Source organism: Mastigoproctus giganteus, chromosome 10 (assembly GCF_048544385.1).
Source record: "Mastigoproctus giganteus isolate SK-2022 chromosome 10, ASM4854438v1, whole genome shotgun sequence".
Lineage (NCBI taxonomy): Eukaryota > Metazoa > Arthropoda > Arachnida > Uropygi > Thelyphonidae > Mastigoproctus > Mastigoproctus giganteus.
Genome location: NC_143584.1, coordinates 71,550,378 through 71,570,989, shown reverse-complemented (window position 1 = coordinate 71,570,989; position 20,612 = coordinate 71,550,378). Strand labels below are relative to the sequence as shown.

At 37.7% G+C, this 20,612-nt stretch overlaps 1 protein-coding gene across 2 annotated transcripts in view; it reads left to right on the top strand.

Moving 5' to 3' along the window:
• LOC150079077 (DDB1- and CUL4-associated factor 11) overlaps positions 1-15,454 on the top strand; it is a 446,028-nt gene extending 430,574 nt beyond the window's left edge. For both annotated transcript variants that reach the window (XM_090383756.1, XM_090383757.1), the window contains one exon: positions 15,187-15,454. The gene's annotated coding sequence lies outside the window, so the exon portion shown is untranslated. The remainder of the gene's footprint in view (positions 1-15,186) is intronic.
• The last annotated feature ends 5,158 nt before the right edge of the window (positions 15,455-20,612 follow it).

Genomic DNA, 20,612 nt, shown 5'->3' with positions numbered 1-20,612 from the left:
ACGGCCAGTACACACCAATCTACACAGATGGATCTAAAACTTAAAGGCATGTTGGTGCAGCAGCAGTATATCCTAACATCACCACGTCCAAAAACTCCCCACTGAATGTAGCAGCTATACTGCAGAACTCAGTGCTATCCACATAGCCTTAAACTACACACTCTTAAGAACCAGACTGCACAGCATTATTTATATTGACTCCATTAGTGCTATACAACACAATACAAAGATGATAACCCCTTACTTAGACAGATCTAGAATACTCTGACTAAATTAAACCAGAAGAAAGAACGTTCTCTTTTGTTGGATCCCTGGCCATGCTGTTATTTCTGGAAATGAACAGGCCGACCTATCTGTCAAAACTGTTACTGATCCTATAGACCAGGGGTGGGCAACTTTTTTCGTCAGCGGGCCAAATGAAATTTTCGCATCATGATGCGGGCCGGAATAGATTGAACGATTTAATAAAAAAAATCAGAACCTAAAAAATGTTATATTACTTGAATTAATAAATTATTAATGTATTTTTTAAAAAAAGTAAATACAATATTTAAATTTGTCAGAGCTCTACCTGTCTTGACTTAATTTTCAAAGTATTTTGTTGCTTACACAAACCACATTTTAAATTTTCTGCTTCAATTTTCACTTGTTCCGGTGAAAATAGCTTATATTTTACGAAATGTTTTTTTTTGAAAAATGCCTTTTTAGATTATATACTTCAAAAACGGAAATAGTTTCGTTACAAACCAAACAAACAGCTTTATCATCTATATTTGCAATTAAATATCTGAATGTCCAATTATCATTGAAAATGCAGCATTCGGCATCAATTTTTCTTTTTTTTTTAATTGGCTCATTTTATAGGCTATAAATTATATTAAATTAAAAATTGTAATAATTAGAAAAGGCATAAAACATAAAATATCTCGCACCAATATTATTTTTTTCAATAAGAAGTCAAACCCAAAGGAACTTCGTTCGATCGATGTTACAATAATAATTAGGAAATAACTCTTTGACGCTGCGTAGAATCACTTGGTTACTGTTGTACTGGCCACGATTCCCGATTGAACCGAATTAAGTCGAACGTTTACGGCAAGTGTAGTCAGGTATGAATTTTCTATATTTATGCATTTACCGAGGGGGGGCCGCATTCAACATCGTCGCGGGACGGATGTGGCCCACGGGCCGGCTGTTGCCCACCCCTGCTATAGACCAATTCTTCACTACATCTGCATCTGACTACAAGTACATTATAAAGAAACGATGCCTTGAACAATGGCAACATATCTGGCAGAATCAAGGCAACAATAAGCTACTTGGCATAAAAAAAATTTAAAACCATGGAAATCTAGTATACATGAGAACTGACATGAAGAAGTCGTATTGGCCTGATTACGGATAGGTGACACGCACCTGACACATCTTTATTTGCTTGCGGCCACTGACCCACCACTGTGTACAAACTGCAACACTCAGATTACTGTTCAAATACAATAGTGACCGACAAACTATGTTTACCACTTTTTCCAGGATGAACATTACTTTCAGTATTTCTGACCTCCTGGCAGGTATGCCACACGTGGCCAAAATTTTTTCATTCCTTAAACGGATACAACTGCACAACGCAGCATGAACTTCAACAACATTTATATACATAAACTATGTGTTTAACATCACCATAGTTTGGCGCATTATGGCCTTGCTGTTCTTGTGCTGTAAAGCCCTTAAACAAACAAACCTCCTGAAGATTAGATAATATGGAAATTCCCCGAAACTGATTGGGCAAATTATTCAGCCTATATTTCCTTTGACAACTTATCAAACTACAGTCCATAGATGATGTCACTGAGCACATTACCTAACAAATTCTGGCTGCAGCTTTTGAAGTGACATTCAGTCCCCTGCAGTTAAGCACTGGTGGAATGAAGCTTGTACCAATGCCAAAATTTAAAAAAAAAAAAAATGCGAAACCTGTTCCATAGGTTTCCCACAACCAGCAACCTTATTTTTTCATAAAAGGCTTAAAGGAAAAGCATGACAATTAGAAGAAAAGCAAAAAAAAAAAAAAAAAAACTTGTAGGTACAATTCTTCTACTATCACATAATACACCAGCAATCAACTTATTTGGGAGGGGTAAAAAAATCAACTAAATGGTAAATATTTAGTTGTTGAAGGAACTGGATGCAAAAAATAATTTTGATGTCATATATTTGGATTTCAGGAAAGCTTTTGACACTGTTGCACATGGAAGACTATTGTACAAATTGGAGCAGAATGGCATTAAGGGTAAGTTGCTACAATGGATAAAAGGATGGCTGAGTGGGAGAAGACAGAGGGTGGTAATCAATGGGTGCTGCTCTTCGTGGACTAATGTTATTAGTGGAGTCCCACAGGGTTAAGTGTTGGGTCCTCTGTTGTTTTGTATATTTATCAATGATATTGATGAAGGTATATCAGGCTTAGTGTCGAAGTTTGCAGATGATACAAAGGTTGGCAGGGTTTTTAATGACAGTAATGGCAGTGAGCTACTGCAACAGGGTCTAGATAATTTGGGCAGATGGGCTAAGATGTGGCAACTGAAGTTTAACCTTGACAAATGCAAATTACTGCATATGGGTAGAAGTAACCTCAGAAAAACGTACCAACTATACGGTACTACACTTAAGGTGGTAGAAGATGAAAAAGACCTGAGAGTAATTGTGCAATCAGATAAGAAGTTTTCTGAGCAATGCAGACAGGCTGCCAGGGCAGGTCATGGGGGTTTTGTCAATTATATATAGGAATTATGCTAGCAGGGAAAAGGAGGTGATTGTCCCTCTGTATAAGGCAATGGTCAGACCACACCTTGAGTACTGCGTACAGGTCTGAAGGCCTCATTTTAGGAAGGATGTAGATTTGCTTGAGCGTGTACAGAGAAGGGCAACAAGATTGGTGAGGGGAATGAAGGGATCCTCTTACCAAGAGATTCTCATGTTCTGCAAATTGCAGTGGCTGTAGCTACGCACCTGCGAGGTGATCTGATTGAGGTGTACAAGGTCTTGAATGAGTTGAGCACGCTGCATTCTGATGGGATTCTTCCACTTATTTAGATTACGAACCTAAGGGGGCATAAATTCAAATTAAAGAAAGACAGATGCAGAATAGATATGCGGAAATTTGTCTTTATCCAGCGGGTGGTTAATTGCTGGAACAAACTACCATCTGTCATTGTGGAAGTTGATAGGTAAACTAAATTTCAGGAGGAAGTGGACAACCATTTAGAGGGATTTGTTTTGTAAATTTTTTTTTCTAAATTTGTAAATTTGTTTTGTTAAAAGTACAGGTCACTGTTGAAAAAAAGCCATGAATTAGAGTTGAATTTGAAAGTGTCTACAATTCTGCCCAGACACAATAGGAGGGAGTATATGATGAGAGCCTTATCGATCAATTTGCCCCTGGAAAGACTGTGCAAGGCTCAAGGGGTAGAATTTTTTTCAGCCTGGTCTGTACTTGTTAACAGAAGGGACTACTTCTACAGGGATGGGATACACTTAAATAGAAAGGGTGCAAGAATTTTTCTGATGCTCTCGAGGCAGTGTTAGGTGGGTCGGAAAACTGCTAGCTTCGGGGGGATACAAGGACTAATAGATTAACGGTACCACTGGCAGAGGTGAAAGTGATTCTTGCACTGCGTCTATTGGAATGAGCATCATCATCATCATCAGCCATTTTCAATCCACTGCAGGATGAAGGCCTCTCCAGCAACTTTCCAGTTCCTTCTGTTTTGAGCACTGGCCATCCATTTACTACTCAAAAACTCATGAATTTCATCTATCCATCTCCGCCTTTGTCTTCCAGGTTTTCTTCTAGCTCCTCTTGGGTACCATTCTGTTATTTTCTTATTCCATCTGTCATCATGTCTTCGAGCTATGTGTCCTGCCCAAGACCATTTTAGTTCTTTAGTTTTGATAAGAATGTCCTTTACTTGAGTTTGCTGCCTAATCCATGTGTTTCTCTTCTTATCTAACAGTCTGATTCCCAATATAATTCGTTCCATTCTTCGCTGTGTAGTTCTTAGCTTCTCTTCCATTCTTTTGGTGAGTGCCCAAGTTTCACTTCCATAGGTCATGGTGGGGAGTATACACTGATTCATTATTTTACGTTTCAGACAAACTGGGATATTGCTCTTCAGTATGTGACTATATTTCCTGAATGCTATCCATCCAAAATTTATTCTTCTCTTGACTTCCAGCCATTGATCATTATTACAGCTAATAACTTGTCCCAGATAAGTATATGACTCCACCTTTTCAATTACTGCTCCTTCAATCATTATTTCCCTTTCTGTGGTATACTTGTTCATCATTACTTTTGTTTTAGCCATATTCATCTTTAGTCCAAAATCCTTACTAACTGTGCATAACTGATTAAGATTTTCCTCTAATTCTTTGGGATCGTTGCTTATGACCACAATGTCATCTGCAAATCGTAAATGGTTTAGGTACTCTCCGTTCACATTGACTCCTTTCTGCGACCAGTCTAATCTTCTGAAAGCTTCCTCAAGGGCAGCAGTAAACAGCTTCGGAGATATTGTGTCTCCTTGTCGAACTCCTTTCTCGATTTTAAATTTGCTACTGTCTTTGTCTAGTCTAATAAAGGATGTAGCACTCTCATATATTTTCTTCAAAATCATAATATATGGAGTATCTATGCCTTGTCTTTCCAGTGCCCGAAACATTGCCTTATGCTGTATGGAGTCAAATGCCTTTTCATAATCCACAAATGCCAGGCATAATGGTGTTTTATATTCATTTGCTTTCTCCATTAGCTGTGATATTACGTGAAGGTGATCCATAGTTGAGAATCCTGTCCTAAAGCCAGCTTGCTCTTTCGGTTGATTCTCATCAAGTATTCTTTCTAATCTGTTAGTAATGACCCTTGTGAACAACTTGTAGATTTGGGATAACAAGCTAATTGGTCTATAATTTCCAATTTCTGATTTATCTCCTTTCTTATGCAGCAAAACTATGATTGCATTATTCCACTGCTTAGGCATCAAACCTTTTCTAATGCACTTTGTGAAGAGCCTTGCCAGTTTTTGTGTTATGTCTCTTCCTCCCAATTTTAACAACTCTACAGTAACTTCATCTTCCCCCGGGGCTTTCCGATTTTTCATTTTCTTCAATGCATGTTCTACCTCATCAGGAAGAATATTGGGTATGTCGTATGTGTTGCTACTTTGCAGTTCATCTTCCCCACTGCTGGTATCATTCCCTCGCTCCTTGTATAATTCTCTATAGTAGTCTTCTGCTATTTGAATTATGCCTTCTCTGCTGTTTATAAGTACACCATCGCTATTCTTCAGTTTCAATATCATTTGTCTGTCTATATTACTGCTCATGGCTGCTGATTTAAATCCTTTGTTTTCCCTTAATGCTTGTTCTACTTTTCTTGTGTTAAATCTTCTTATGTCCTCTCTGAGTCTCTTTCTAATGGCTTTGCATAACTCAGTATACTCAATTTTCTCCCTGTGAGTGTTTTTCTTGCTCTTCATTTGTCGTCTTTGGTTCATCATGACAAGTGTTTCTTGACTAATTTTTTATTCTTTGGATTTCTGTTTCCCTATAGGTTTCTTGGGCTTTATCACTTTCAGAAAGTTGTAATATTCCTCGTCGATATCTTGGTCCTGAGCAGTCTGCAGAAGCTCAAACTTGTTCTTAAGTTCCAGTACATACTGCCTTTTCTCCTCCTCTGTTATTTCAAAGACCTTTGTATTATTTACTCGAGTCAGTTTTTTCCTTTCCTTTCCTACATCTATATCAAGTGTACATCTTACCATTCTGTGATCACTTCCAACATTTACCTTATTCAGGACGGTAACATCATTCACAATATATCTTCTGTTAGTGAGGATGAAGTCGATTTCATTAGTTGTTAATCCATTTGGACTCTTCCATGTCCACTTTCTGTTCACCCTTTTCTTGAAAAAAGTGTTCATTACTGACATTCCTTGAGATTCTGCAAATTCCACAAGTCTTTCACCTCTTTTATTTCTTTCACCAATTCCAAAATTTCCTATAGTTCCTCTTTCTGCACTGTTTTGCCTTTTCCCAACCTTAGCATTGAAGTCCCCCATAATAATAGTGTAGTGGGTTTTCTGCTCATCTAGAAGACTCTCAATTTCAGTGTACATTTCTTCAACCTCTTCATCATCATGGCTCGATGTTGGTGCATAAATCATTATAATCTTTAGCTTGTACCTCTTAGAAATCTTGAGTATTAGTGTTGACACCCTTGGTGATGTACTTTTGAATTCCAAAATGTTGTTTTTAAAATCTTTATGGACCAGAAACCCAACTCCACCTTCACTCCTTTCACTGTTTCCATTGGTGTACAGCAGATTTCCACTTGATAAACTTATAAGTGATTCATTTCTTCTTCTTGTTTCAGCCAAACCGATGATATTCCAATTCACATTTTCTAATTCCTTTTCCAGCTCTAATATCCTGTCTTCACCGATGAGTGATCGTACGTTATAACAGGCCAAGTTCAATTTCCGTGCATGCCAGCCTGGTCGTACCCAGAGATTCTTAGCACCCTCTGCTTCCACTCTGATCCTCTCGCTGCCGTAAGAGGGAGAGTGAAAGCTGCTGGGGACTGAGGGCCATTTGTATTGTTGTGCTCTCATTGCTGGAGGGTTTGGTCTTTTCCTCTTCACGCTGACCAGGCGTCTTGAAGAGAACCACTCTACACGTTCGTTGCCACCTAAGTGACGTAACAGGGCTTACCACCAAGAAGGTGTGCATGAGTGGATTTTAGGGAGGCAGGCCAACCGGACTTCTCCTAAATCTTCTGTAATAGAGAGATATTGGATCCATCAGTGTTTTAGGCTGAGTGTCTGATAACACACAGGATACCTGTTCCCCTCTAAGCCCCATGGCTTAGAGGGGAACAGGTATGAGCAGTAGCCTGGAAAACAAGATGCAGGATATTTCAGAGACTGCTGGGAGTCATTTCAGTACAAGTAAAGACATGGGTTGGGTTAGGGTAGCTAAGAAAAAGAACAGGTGCATGTATACTTGCATGTACACCAATGCTAGGAGTTTGGTAAATAAATTTGATGAATTTGAGGTATTGCTCAAAACATCAAAAGCGGATATTGTTGGAATATCAGAGACGTGGTGTCACCAAGATATAAGGAATGCAAAACTGGAATTTGCGGAGTACAATGTCTACAGAAAGGATAGGAAGGGAGGAGGGGTTATACTATTAGTCAAGAAACACAAAAAATCCAAGGAAGTGAAGCTAGTCGACATCACTGGACAGTGCAGTATCGAGTCAGATTGGTGTGACATAAGCATTGGGAGATCAAAATTGAGATTAAGAGTGTGCTATAGGCCTAATGACTCTGATGAGTATAATAAGAAACTGTACAGGGAAATAGAGTGGGCCAGTAAATCAGAGAGTCTTATAATGGGGAATTTTAATTTCCCAGATATTGACTGAAATTTGTGGGTTGGTCACTCACACACTAGCAAGGCTTTTGTGGATTTATTGGATGATTGTTTTCTACATCAGCATGTTCGGGAGGCAACTAGAGGAAGTAGTACTCTTGATTTGATTATCAGTTCATTCTTCATGCATTAAGAAACTGCAGATAGAGGAACCAATAGGTGGCAGTGATCACAGTGTGCTGAAGTGGGATTTACTCAAAGAGGTAACTACCGTCAGGGGTAAAGGGAAGGGTTATTGCTATCATAAAGACGACTACAATGGTCTGAGACAGTATTTAAATTCTATACAGTGGGGGAGGCGCCTCCGTAGCCACGTGGGAAGGAGCAGCAGTGCGTAGCACACGATTCTTGATTAGACCGGTGTCCGAGCCCATCACCAGCAAATACGGAGGATGCAGAAAGGTCAGGGAATGACCACCGCATATCCCGGAGCAATATGGCCTTAGTTGCTAATGCTCCTAAAATCCAAATAACAAACTATACAGTGGGACCAACTGATGATGTTACCAACAGCAAATTCAAAATGGGAAGCATTCAAAGAACTTATCTTGGAAGCTACTAGGCTTTACATACCAACTAAAAAATATTTTTCAAGGTTTAGGCCTAAATGGATGTCAGATGAACTAATGAGACATATGGCAGAGAAGAAAAATGCATGGGATACTTATAAATTAACACATGACACAGAAGCATATGATAGATATAAGTTGATCTGTAACCAAGTTACAAAGGCAGATTACGAGACATCTTTGGCAAGGGATGCAAAGAAAAACAGCAAAAAGGTCTTTATTTATGTAAACTCTAGAAGGAAGGGGATGAATCAGATTAGTCCAGTTGATATCGATGGTTCAACTGTTGATGATCCTGCTCAGGTAGCTAACAAACTAAATGAATATTTTGCATCGACATTCACACATGAGGAGTTATTCAACGAGGGGAATGCCAGAGGTGTATTCAACTCTGGCAGTAAGCGAGATAATCTTGTAATAACAGAGTAAAGTGGAGGAGAAATTGTTGAAGATAAACACAAGAAAGGCATCTGGGGTGTATGGGATCTATGCAGTTATATTAAAGGAGACAGTAAAGAAAGTAAGCAAAACCTTAGCCATAATTATGAGAGCTTCCTTGGACTCAGGGGTGGTACCCATAGACTGGAGATGTGCAAATGTGACCCCAATTCACAAAGGAGGATCAAAGGCTGCCACAAGTAATTATAGACCTGTGAGTTTAACTTCTGTTCCCGGAAAATTAATGGAGGCACTGGTTAAAGAAGCACTGCAGGATCATCTAGACAAGACTTCAGTTATAGCTCGGACACAGCAATGTTTAGTTAATGGCAAGTCTTGCCTGACCAATTTGATTGGATACTATGATGCAGTCACAAAAGAACTGAATGCAGGGAATAACTTTGATATTATATACTTGGATCTTAGAAAGGCTTTTGATACTGTTGCACATGGAAGACTGCTGCACAAATTGGAGCAGTGTGACATTGGAGGCAAAATGCTGCTAGGGATAAAGGTATGGTTGAGGGGGAGAAGACAGAGTGGTAATCAATGGACACTGCTCATCATGGACTAATGTTATTAGTGGAGTCCCTCAGGGTTCAGTGTTGGGTCCATTATTGTTTTCTGTATTTATAAATAATATTGATGATGGTATATCAAGCTTAATGTTCAAGTTTGCAGACAATACAAAAGTTGGCAGGGTTGTTAAGGACACTACTGACGCTATGGTGCTGCAACAGGATCTGAAAAGTTTGAGCAGATGGGCTGAGAAGTGGCAAATGAAGTTTAACATTGACAAATGTAAAGTACTACATAGGTCAAACAGCAACCCCAGAGCAACGTATCAACTCTGTGGTACTACACTGACAGTGGTAGAGAATGAAAAAGACCTGGGGTTCATTTTGCGTGCAGATATGAAGTTGTTTGGTGTTTAGGAGCATTAGCAACTAAGGCCATATTGCTCCGGGAATATGCGTTGGTCATTCCCTGACCTTTCCGCATCCTCCGTATTTGGTGGTGACGGACTCGAACCCCGGTCTAATCAAGAAGTGTGTGTTACGCACTGCTGCTCCTTCCGACCTGGCTACAGAGGCGCCCAGATATGAAGTTCTCTGAGCAGTGCAGACAGACTGCAAGAGTAGCTCATGGTGTCTTATCAATGATATACAGGAATTTTTATAGCAGGGATAAGGAAGGAGGTGATTATTCCCTTGTATAAGGCAATGGTCAGGCCACACCTTGAGTACTGTATACAGGTCTGGAGGCCTCAATTCAAGAAGTATGTAGAGCTGCTGGAACGAGTACAGAGAAGGGCAACAAGGTTAGTGAAGGGAACAAAGAGTTGCTCTTACGAAGAAAGGCTTAAGTTTTGCAAATTCGTTTCTGAAGACTAGGCACCAGCGAGGTGATCTAATAGATGTGTATAAAGCCTTGAATGGTTTGAGCATGCTCAATGCTGATGGGATTATGCCTCTTGCTAAGAATAATCACCTGAGAGGGCATAAACTCAAATTGAGGAAAGACAGATGTAGGATAGATGTGCGGAAGTTTGCCTTTAGCCAGCGGGTAGTTGGTTGGTGTAACAGACTTCCGTCCCTTGTTGTTGAAGTTGATAGCCTAAATAAATTTAAGGGTCAGCTGGACAGGTATTTCGAACGAATGGAGAGGTGAAGTGAAAGTTTTTTTTTTTTTTTTTCCTGGCTGATGCTGCATAAGCTTGCTTTCTTGCATCATCATCATCATCAGCCATTTTCAATCCACTGCAGGATGAAGGCCTCTCCAGCAACTTTCCAGTTCCTTCTGTTTTGAGCACTGGCCATCCATTTACTATTCACAAACTCTTGAATTTCATCTATCCATCTCCGCCTTTGTCTTCCAGGTTTTCTTCCAACTCCTCTTGGGTACCATTCTGTTATTTTCTTAAGTCCATCTGTCATCATGTCTTAGGGCTATGTGTCCTGCTCAAGACCATTTTAGTTCTTTAGTTTTGATAAGAATGTCCTTTACTTGAGTTTGCTGCCTAATCCATGTGTTTCTCTTCTTATGTAACAGTCTGATTCCCAATATAATTCATTCCATTCTTTGCTGTGTAGTTCTCAGCTTCTCTTCCATTCTTTTGGTGAGTGCCCAAGTTTCACTTCCATAAGTCATGGTGATGAGTATGCATTGGTTCATTATTTTACGTTTCAGACAAACTTGGATATTGCTCTTCAGTATGTGACTATTTTTCCTGAATGCTATCCATCCAAAATTTATTGTTCTCTTGACTTCCAGCCATTTATAATTATTATTACAGCTAATAACTTGTCCCAGATAAGTATGACTCCACCTTTTCAATTACTTCTCCTTCAATCATCATTTCCCTTTCTGTGGCATACTTGTTCATCATTAGTTTTGTTTTAGCCATATTCAACTTTATTCCAAAATCCTTACTAACTGTGCATAACTGATTAAGATTTTCCTCTAATTCTTTGGGATCGTGGCTTTTGACCACAATGTCACTGCAAATTGTAAATGGTTTAGATACTCTCCGTTCACATTGACTCCTTTCTGCGACCAATCTTCTGAAAGCTTCCTTAAGGGCAGCAGTAAACAGCTTCGGAGATATTGTGTCTCCTTGTCGAACTCCTTTCTCGATTTTAAATTTCCTACTGTCTTTCTCTAGTCTAATAAAGGAGGTAGCACTCTCATATATTTTCTTCAAAATCATAATATGTGGGGTAACTATGCCTTGTCTTTCCAGTGCCCGAAACATTGCCTTATGCTGTATGGAGTCAAATGCCTTTTAATAATCCACAAATGCCAGACGTAATGGTGTTTTATATTCATTTGCTTTCTCCATTAGCTGTGATATTACGTGAAGGTGATCAATAGTTGAGAATCCTGTCCTAAAGCCAGCTTGCTCTTTCAGTTGATTCTCATCAAGTATTCTTTCTAATCTGTTAGTAATGACCCTTGTGAACAACTTGTAGATGTGGGATAACAAGCTAATTGCTCTATAATTTCCAATTTCTGATTTATCTCCTTTCTTATGCAGCAAAACTATGATTGCATTATTCCACTGCTTAGACGTCACATCTTTTCTAATGCACTTTGTGAAGAGCCTTGCCAGTTTTTTTTGTTATGTCTCTTCCTCCCAATTTTAACAACTCTACAGTAACTTCATCTTCCCCCGTGACTTTCTAATTCTTCATTTTCTTTAATGCATGTTCTACCTCATCAGGAAGAATATCGGGTATGTCTTATGTGTTGCTACTTTGCGATCCATCTTCCCCACTGCTGGCATCATTCCCTCGCTCCTTGTATAATTCTCTGTAGTAGGCTTCTGTTATTTGAATTATGCCTTCTCTGCTGTTTATAAGCACACCATCGCTATTCTTCAGTTTCAGTATCATTTGTCTTTCTGTAGTACTGCTCATGGCTGCTGATTTAAATCCTTTGTTTTCCTTTAATGTTTGTTCTACTTTTCTTGTGTTAAATCTTCTTATGTCCTCTCTGAGTCTCTTTCTAATGGCTTTGCATAACTCAGTATACTCAATTTTTTCCTTGTCAGTGTTTATCTGCTCATCATTTTTCGCCTTCGGTTCATCATGACAAGTGTTATTGACTAATTTTTTCTTGTTTGGATTTCTTTTTCCCTATAGGTTTCTTGGGCTCTATCACTTTCAGAAAGTTGTAATATTCTTCATCGATATCTTGGTCCTGAGCAGTCTGCAAAAGCTCAAACTTGTTCTTAAGTTTCAATACATACTGCTTTTTCTCCTCTACAGTAAATAATACAAAGGTCTCAAAGACCTTTGTATTATTTACTCGAGTCAGTTTTTCCCTTTCCCACATCTATATCAAGTGTACGTCTTACCATTCTGTGACCACTTCCAACATTTACCTTATTCAGGACAGTAACATCATTCACAATATATCTTCTATTAGTGAAAATGAAGTCGATTTCATTAGTTGTTAATCCATTTGGACTCCTCCATGTCCACTTTCTGTTCACCCTTTTCTTGAAAAAAGTGTTCATTACTGACAATCCTTGAGATTCTGCAAATTCCACAAGTCTTTCATTTCTTTCACCAATTCCAAAATTTTCTAACTTTCTGCACTGTTTTGTCTTTTTCCAACCTTGGCATTGAAATCCCCCATAATAATAGTGCAGTGGGTTTTCTGCTCATCTAGAAGACTCTCAGTTTCCGTGTACATTTCTTCAACCTCTTCATCGTCATGGCTCTATGTTGGTGCATAAATCATTATAACCTTTAGCTTGTACTTCTTAGAAATCTTGAGTATTAGTCTTTACTTCCTTGATGATGTAATTTTGAATTCCAAAATGTTGTTTTTTAAATCTTTATGGACCAGAAACCCAACTCCACCTTCACTCCTTTCATTGTTTCCATTGGTGTACAGCAGATTTCCACTTGATAAACTTATAAGTGATTCATTTCTTCTTGTTTCAGCCAAACTGATGATATTCCAATTTACATTTTCTAATTCCTTTTCCAGCTCTAATATCCTGTCTTCACCAATGAGTGATCTTACGTTATAACAGGCCAAGTTCAATTTCCGAGTTTGGCAGCCTGGTCGTACCCAGAGATTCTTAGCACCCTCTGCTTCCACTCTGATCTCTTGCTGCCGTAAGAGGGGGAATGAAAGCTGCTGGGGACTGAGGGCAATTTGTTTTGTCGTGCTGTCATATGCTGGAGTGTTTGGTCCTTTCTTCTTCACGCTGACCAGACGTCTTGAAGAGAACCACTCTACACATTCGTTGCCACCTAAGAGATGTAACAGGGTTTACCATCGAGAAGGTGTGCATGAGTGGATTTTAGTGAGGCAGGCCAACTGGACTTCTCCTAAATCTTCTGTAATAGAGAGATATTGGATCCATCAATGTTTTAGGCTGAGTGTCTGATAAAACACAGGAAAGCTGTTCCCGTCTAAGCTTCTTGCATCATGTGCCTTTACTAATGCTAATGGTGGCAATTCAGTCGTGATGGTGGTGGATTATGAAAAGTACAGTCCAACATGAATTCTCTGAGGAGTAGGGACTGACTGTTAGACAGCTAATGGGGGATCTATCAGTAATATGCAGGAACAAGGATGTGATTATTCCATTGTAGAAGGCAGTGGTACAGGTTTGGAAGCCTAAAATAAGACTTCTGGACCTGCATCTTGAGTACTAGCTACAGGTCTGGAAACCTCATTTGAGGAAGGATGAACCGAAGTTAGTTAAGGGTACAAAGGTAGTCTTACAAAGAAAGATTTCAGTTCTGCTGATGGCATCCATATTCTTTCTTGGGTGGCATTCATAAGGGAATATAGATTTAAATTTAAAAAAAGGATGGATGTGGAAAATTTTCTTTCAGCCAGAGAGCAATTTATTGTTGGAAGAAACTTCCATCTGATGTGGAAGTGGATAGTTTGAATAAATTTAAGGAAGCATTAGACAAATAATTAGAAGGGATAGTCAGATGATGTGGGTTTTTTTTGGGCTGATGTGGTGCAAGCTTCCTTGCTTTATTTGCCACCATTGATATTAATACTAAGATACCAGAAAAAATTATATACAGGTGACTTACATGCCAATTAAATATCAGATATCAAGGTTCTTGAACTGTTAAATTACAATTAATGTAAATTCCAACAAAGTAGATCCACTGGAAATTTTATGAGTTGGAGAATTCCTTGAGCAATTCACGATCTGTCTCGGAGACTCATTCTTTGTGAATTCCACAGCAACACTTTTCAGATAGATGGCTGAATGTTATAGAACAGTCTTTCTTATCATAAGGACTGTTTGTGCCAGTTGTAATTAGTGTCAGTTTTTTTTTTATTATTATTATTTCATCAATAAAATATTTTTATTTCATGAATTGAAAAATTATTATTTGGTATTTGTGGTATTAGTAGCGGCAAAATTATGCAAGGAAGCAAGCTAATGCAGCATTAACCACACACACACACACTTTGTGTTCCCATCTAGTCTAATAATTTGTCCAATCCTTTAAATTTATTTAAACTAGCCATTTTCACAACACCAGGTGGAAGTGCATTCTCAATACTTAAACTTAATAATAATGGGATCTTCACAATGATAAACTGTATATCCTCCTCCTTTCAAAGTTTCAAATGAGTGTATATTATTTTATAACACAGCCTTAGGAAAAAAGAAAAGAAAAAAATAGGACAGCAGTATTCCTTCCATTCTATGTATATTCCACCATAATGAACATTAAAATTGCATTGTTTGAACATTATTTTATTAGTATATTTAGTAAAGGAAGGAAAACACTGAATTCGTCCAAGCTAAATAATTTTAACTTGTTTGATAAAGAGATATAGAACATACTAGTGGAACAACTCTAAAATTATCTATTATTCAAATCCTACCTTCAGGCAAAAAGGTTTGGGTTAGTATTAATCTAAAATAAAGGAATGAAACATTAATGATTGCCAGTAGCTAATTTTAGAAGTATTTCTGCTAGGTCTGCACTGTACCTCTCTAGAAAACAAACTAAAATTATATAATACACGGAGATCCATTTGATTTACTCCTTTGCTAAAAAATTCAATATTAAGCTGATAGTTTAAATTTACAATTGATATGAATTGGTTAATGTTATATAGTTATAGAATGAATATAAAACAAATAAATGCTTTTAGCATCTTATTTTATATATTTTCATAGTGGGATGGTACAGTTGCAAGGTGGACATATTGTGGAAGGTCTGAAATTGATTCTGAGGAAGAAGAGGAAGAAGAAGGTCTGAACTGAAACATAAGTTCAAATTAGTGATTCCAAGTGGAGAATTGGCTTCATTCTAGGGTTGTGTGTGTGTGTGTGTGTGTGTTTTTTTTTTTGCACTAATCCATCCACATCTTTGCTTTGAGATGAAGATGACTGAATTTAGTGTTTGGAGTGCATCTGGAACTTTTATGGTGTATAATGACATGTATAGGATAAATTTTAAGACTAAGAAGAATATATTTTTAATATTCTATGATTAATTTTTCATCTGTACTGTACGGTTGTTCCCTTGAAGAATTTATGAAAATTAAAAAAATAATAATAAAAAAATAAGAAATAATAAAGCAAGACAAAATGAAAATTGTTTCATATATTAAACTGATAATACACAGTTATAAAATTAGCTGTCTTATAGGAAATACACTGGTATTCTGATGCAAGAATTGTATTAACTGCATTCAACTGCATATTTTTATAAGCACAGTTTATTGTGAGATTTTTGCTCTATACTTACTGGTCTATATTCCAAGTATATAGAAAGATGATCTTGAACCGAAGTTGGCAGATTCTCAATTAGGAATATTGACTGTTATAGCTTGACAAATGAACTGATCCTGAAACCCAGTGTTGAAGTTTTAATATTATGCACTCAGAAGTATTCAGACTAGTGTATTTTGCAAAAGTGAATATTAATTTAGGAAATTAATAATTATGAGACCCACCTGTGGTCTTAATGAGAGCTTTTAAGAATAATTTAGACTGGTCTATAGTATGCATGGCTATTCATGTTTCAGATCAAGGCTCTACATCAGCCAGGTTTATTCTGCAATGAATATCAAACTAGATGTTTGCAGTCCTCATATATTAACTCAGGGTGTTATGACAGTACAATCCATCTCACCACTTCAGTAGGCTATGTACAGTGTAGGTAGTATGGAATTGTTAAAAATATCAACGTTGCATGTAGTTATTTATAAGGGCTTCTACGCACTGAGTAGTGGCTCCCTTCCAAACCACAACAATAATTCCACACCATGCTAACTCCTGAACATCATTGATATGACATACTCTGATAAGTTCTTTTCTATGGGCACACACCAAATCAGTAGTCAATTATTGGACCAGAATAATTTATAGTGTGACTCATCTTCAATAGGAGCTCTTTCTGTTATTCCAGAATACAAAGGTGGTTATTGAAACCATGTGTGAGCAGTTTATTTACAGAATCCCTTCCATATTTACACCAAACAGAAACTGTCTTTGCACTGTCAAAAGAGATTTAATTTCATGAAAGGCTAGCACACCAATGCATGTGTGTGCGTGCATGCGCGCACACACACACACATCTGGACCAAAGATGATGCAGATGCCATTCTTTCAGTACTGAGGAATGCAGATTTACTTATTGGGAGGAATGTATAATAAGCAGAAACCTACGTGCAGGTTGATCTTTCCAACTGATATTTCATTTATACCTTAAACTGACTCACTATCCATTCACTGCCCAACAGCACACTAACAGACATAACTTTTCCTCACTTGTCCCTTCTTGTTCCCTGGAATAACCTTCCTTATGTTTTCTCAAAGATCAAAGAAATTCAAGTCTAATGTCAACGAGTATCTTCTGATTTCACAACCTTCAATTCATACACTGTACTAACTAATATAGGTTATAATATTTCATTTTGGAATTTTCATTAAAAAAATATATATATATATATATTCACCCTATATATACACATACATACATACACATACACACACACACGGGGTGATTCAGGAGGAATAGTAAATAATTTTGGAGGTTATAGTATCGATTATTCTGAGTAAAAGAGTTCATATCAACATGTGTCCAATTCTCAGTTATTTGAAACTGACGCGCAGCTCCCTGAATTGAAGTGTTGTTAAGAATGCTTCACATCTTCACATATGCTGAATATGCCAATATGGTGTTTGTCTATGGTTTTTATGGTGGAAGTGCTACTGCTGCTTGTAGAGAATACCGTTGACAGTTTTTTAACTGCAGAATTCCGGATTCAAGAGTGTTTATTAGTATTTACACCAAACTGCATCAAACTGGTACAGTTTCCAGCACTCATAATTTCTTCTGAACGTGCAAATGAACAAAATGTGGATGTGAAATAAAACACATTCTTCAGTCGGTAGAACGTAGTCCTGCCGACTGAAGAATATTTTTTTTTTTTTTTTTTCCCCCCTTATTCTTCCCATTACTCCGTGCTTACACTTGATATGGAGATATCTTCCACTGGCTCTGTGTACTCTGCTTGCCTCTCCTTCAGTTTAAAATTATCTTCCATCTTGTATTTTTTATTCATTCATTGAGAATTATTCCACAAGAACCCTGATTTCCACCTCCTTTCCCAAGCACAAAGGATTAAAGTATTTTGTGCAAATTTGTTTCAGAACCATTCCAAAGCAACAAGTGCAGCCTGTTTGCATTTTACCATGCAGTGTTGTTTACTTTAAATTTCATCTGTGTTTTGAAAAAGTTCTCCCCAATGCTCGAATATAAGAGTGAGTGGATGGGTGAAATGAGAAGGGTGGTTTTTTTTTTTTTTTTTTTTTGGGTGATGCTTTCTTGCTTTTAAGCTTTTCAGCTTGCTTTCTTGCATCATGTGCCATTGCTAATGCTAATAATATAATATGTAGAGTTATAAAGGTCAGTGATTACATTGGTTACAGTGATGACTATTATATCATGTTAGAGAAATGTTTACAGGTAGTATATAATGTTCTCATATCCAATTCTGAATAGAACGTAGGATGGATTGTGATGATATCCATAGGAATTAACTTGAGAAACTCTGAAGTGTATGGAAAAAGGTTTTTCCTCAGAAAGACCTGCCCTAGTTGAGAGAAGAGGGGTTTTTTTTGTTTTTTTATTTTTTTTCGCACAGATGGATTTCATTTATCAAATGGTGCAAGGGTATTTTCTAATGTCATCATAGATGCCTTGAGGGTTTGGCAAAACTGCTAATTCAAGGATTACAACAGCGAATCATGTCATAGTTTAGTAATGTGGGTTGATATTACATTTTAACTCTCCTTCAGTGTACTTTGCAAAGCTACCAGAAGTTGCAGAACATGGAAAAAATATTTCAACTGGTGCATCAGGGTTCAAAAAAATATAAATACAAAATTTAAGTTCTCTATATGGAAATGCATGGAGGATTATAAATAAATTAAACAAATTGGTACTTTTGATTGGGACAACAAATTCTGATAAATTAGGACTAAGTGAAACTGAGAGCAAAGTGGGAGAGAAATTATTGAAGTTAAACATAAGAAAGGTACCTGGGATGAATGGGCTCTTTCCAGTTATTAAAGGAGGCAGCAAAGGAAGTAATCAAACCTTTAACCATAATTATGAGAGCTTCCTTGGACTCAGAGACATACACAGGGACTGGAGGTGTACAAATGTGACCCCAATTCACAAAGGAGGATCAAAGGGTGACACAATTACAGACCTGTTAGTTTACCTTCTGTTCCAAGGAAATTAATGGAGGCACTGATTAAAGAAACACTACAGGATCATCTAGACAAGACTGCAGTTATAGTTCAGACACAGAATGTGTTTGTTGAGGGGAAGAGTTGTCTGACCAATTTGATTGGGTACTACAGTGAGGTCACAAAGGAGCTGGATGCAAAAAAATAATTTTGATAACATATACTTGGATTTCAGGAAAGCTTTTGATACTGTTGCACATGGAAAACTACTGTACAAGTTGGAGCAGTATGGCATTAAAGGCCAGTTACTGCTTTGGATAAAGGGATGGTTGAATGAGAGAAGACAGAGAGTGGTATCAATGGACACTGCTCTTTGCAAACTAATGTTATTAGTTGTGTCCCACAGTGGTCCATGTTGGGCCCATTGTTGTTTCTGTATTTATAAATGATATTGATGAAGGTATATCAGGCTTAATGTCCAAATTTGCAGATGATATGAAGTTTGGCAGGGTTGTTCATGACAATAATGACAGTACACTACTGCAAGATCCTGTTGCAGTAGTGACAGTACACTACTGCAACAGAATCTTAAAAAGTCGGGCAGATGGGCTGAGAGGTGGCAACTTAAGTTTAACATTGAAAAAAGTAAAGTACTGCATATGGTAGCAGTAACTCCAGAGTAAATATCAACTATGTGGTACTACACTCAGGGTGGTAGAGAATGAAAAAGACCTGGGTATAATTATGCAGTCAGATATTAAGTTTTCTGAGCAGTGCAGACAGTCTGCATGAATAGCTCATGATGTCTTGTCAATGATATACAGAAATTTTTCTAGCAGGATAAGGAGGTGATTATCCCCTTGTATAAGGCAATGGTCAGGCCACATCTTGAGTACTGTGTACAGGTCTGGAATCCTCCCTTTAAGAAGGATGTAGAGCTGCTCGAATGAGTACAGAGAAGGGCAACGAGATTGGTGAAAGGAACAAAGGGTTGCTCTTACAAAGAAAGACTTAAGTTCTGCAAATTGCAGTGTCTGGCAACTAGGCACCTGCAAAGTGATCTGATTGAGGTATAAGGCCTTGAATGGTTTGAGCAAGCTCAATGCTGATGAGATTCTTCCTCTTGCCCAGATTCAAATTGAGAAAAGACAGTTGTAGAATAGATGTGTGGAAATTTGCCTTTAGCCAGTGAGTGATTGATTGCTGTAACACACATCTATCGGTCGTTGTTGAAGTTGACAGTTTAAATAACTTCAAGGCAAAACTAGACAAACATTTAGAGTTAATTGGATGGGAGAAATGGCGGGGTTATTTTTTATTTTTTTTTTTTGCTGATGCTATATAAGCTTGCTTTCTTGCATCATATGCCTCTACTAATGCTAAAACAGTACTATCCAGAGATAGGGGATGAAGAATTTTATTTATGTAAATGTGTTCAGGAGAAGAGTTGAGAGAAAGTTGGTTATGTTTTTATTACAAACTTATTGAAGGTGACCAGAATGTTTCCAGAGTCCAATAAAGTTCAGATAGACATTGAGTCTGGTTGGTGTGAGGTGGCTTGCAGTAAAGGGAAGTTGATTGTGTAGGTAGAGCTCAACATAAAACCTGAGGAGCATGACATAATTTTTTTTAAGCAACTTGAATAGGTGAGCTTTATTTTATTATTATCAGGGACCAACAGTAGGTCATGTGGAAAAAATTTTTTGAACCACTCAGATGATTTTCATTTATTTCAATGTGTCAGAGACAGTACTTACTCGTCATGGTTCGTACCAAGGACCCAAACTGTATCAGAAACTTGACTATGCAGGAACCAATTGTAGGTAGGATCACAATGTCATAACACATGGTGTCCAAAGAAATTTCTATGCTTATAGAAAAACACAAGGGCTTTGATT